Source organism: Myotis brandtii, unplaced genomic scaffold (assembly GCF_000412655.1).
Source record: "Myotis brandtii unplaced genomic scaffold, ASM41265v1 scaffold417, whole genome shotgun sequence".
In the NCBI taxonomy this organism is placed as follows: Eukaryota; Metazoa; Chordata; class Mammalia; order Chiroptera; family Vespertilionidae; genus Myotis; species Myotis brandtii.
The window spans coordinates 202,453-204,825 of NW_005366017.1; positions in this window are offsets into that span (position 1 = coordinate 202,453).

A 2,373-nucleotide genomic window follows, 5' to 3' on the forward strand; every position below is an offset into this window, starting at 1 on the left:
CCTCCGGCGGGTCCGGAGTCAGCGCCCCGCCCGCGCGGTGACGTAACTGGCTTCCGCAGCTCCCGGCGCGGCTGACATTTTCTGGCGTCGCCAGCTAGTCACCGCCCTTGGGTTTTGCAGAATGGCTTGTTGCACCTTTCCAAGTCTCCGTTGCCGAATCTGTAAAAATTGGGATAGCTTTGTTGTGAGGTTTCAACGAGATCGTAGACATTTAATGTGAACTCAGCCCTATCATTAAACAGGGCAGAGGTCGCCGCCACCGTTCGTGGCGGGGGTGAGATGGTGGGCTGGACTATGCTCTCTTGGCACCGGTTCTGGGCCTTTCAGTGTGTGTATCTTGTGAAGCTGACTGTGATTCTAGTGTTCGGTTTTAAAAACAAGATTCTAGGCAGTGGTTCTCAACCTTCTGGCCCTTTGAATACAGTTCCTCATGTTGTGACCCAACCATAAAATTATTTTCGTTGCTACTTCATAACTGTAATGTTGCTACTGTTATGAATCGTAATGGAAATATCTGATATGCAGGATGGTCTTAAGCGACCCCTGTGAAAGGGTCGTTCGACCGCCAAAGGGGTCGCGACCCACAGGTTGAGAACCGCTGTTAGTGTTTTAAGATGCCTTCTCTCCGAATAACAGTACCATCTGACGGCATTCCAACCACATTTACCGCAATCCCTCTCCATGCTGGAAACGAGCTGACTTACGGAGGGTGGTATGCCCGCCTCCATGTGGCACATAAATACGACCTCAGGAAATCCACACATGCAATCAAAATTCAACACATTTGTGAAGCAAGTCATCAAGTTCTCCTATAACTACTCCAGTGACAGAAAGTTCATGTGATAACTCTTTTTTTTTTTTTTTGTATAAGCAAAGGTGGAAATTTATTGAAGAACAAGTACAGACTCCCACATGGGGAGGGGGAAAGGGTCCCCTGATCACTCTTTAATGAAGACTGAAAGAGCACTAAATTTATGCCTGGAAGAAATGAACCAGAAATCTGTCACTAACAATGGCAATATGTGGCAAAAAAAATAAAAATAATAATTTTTTTAAAAGGAGGGAAAAGAAAAGCTCTTGGTCTCAAGTCACAGTTCAAACCTCCTGCCAGAGAAGACAGCCTTTGGGTGGAAGGATTTCCCAACCAGCCACAGATGGCATAAGAATTTTAGAAACCATCTTAACCTCAAAAATGTGCAAACTGTTGGTGAGGCTGTATCTGGAGCAGTGGTTCTCAACCTTCCTAATGCTGCGACCCTTTAATACAGTTCCTCATGTTGTGGTGACCCCCCAACCATAAAATTATTTTCGTTGCTACTTCATAACTGTAATTTTGCTACTGTTATGAATCGTAATGTAAATATCTGATATGCAGGATGTATTTTCATTGTTACAAATTGAACATAATTAAAGCATAGTGATTAATCACAAAAACAATATGTAAATTATATATGTGTTTTCCGATGGTCTTAGGCGACCCCTGTGAAAGGGCCGTTCGACCCCCAAAGGGGTCGCGACCCACAGGTTGAGAACCGCTGCTCTGGAGGAAAAGGCAGCAAAATCCATCCAGAGCTATTGAAAAGAATTACTGGCCAAAGGGCTGTCTTCCAGAATATCATGAACCTGGTATCTTATAGGAGGAAAATGCCCAACTGCTTTTGTTTCCAAACTAGGTATACAAGGCCCTGGTCTGAAGGTAGCAAATACCCTTATGATCATCCCTCCCTCCCCTTGCTCATGGTGGCAGTGTAGCTCTGTATTTAATAAAGCCCAGTATGTTCTACAGGGATTCAGATCCCAGTACCGTAAGAGAAAACAAAATATGTTTGCTTGTACTGTAGCAATCAAATGTAAAGTCCAGGGAGACTGTAGCACTTTTCCTGATTTGGTTTTAGAAGGAGACTAGGACCTCAGAGAAAGGCCTTGGCTTTAGTGTTGCTATTGCAGACTGCAGACAGCAGTCCCATGCTAAGGTACCACGTACTTCAGGAGTGTGCTCATAAAGACATCACAGTCTTCCTCCGCACATCATCACCCCATCCTTCACTCTGCTGATCTCAGCTTGATTTGCTGTTTCAAAGCCACATCATGAGGCTGGGATTCCTCCTCTGAGCCACGAATGCTTACCTTAATATGGTAATAAGCTGGAAGAGTTGCAAGTTCTTCAGTATTGCCAGTTGCATCCTTTATATTACACAGACAGGGAACAATCAAGCCTAAAACAGTCCATGCATGTTGAGAAGAATGTGTTTAGGATGTTAAGGATATTTCATTAACAAAGGAATGAAGATCGCTGTTAAATTGTGGCCTAGCAAGTGGATAGTGGTGGCTTATAGAAGAAATAGAAGAGCTTCTTCTTTAAAAAAGAAAAGA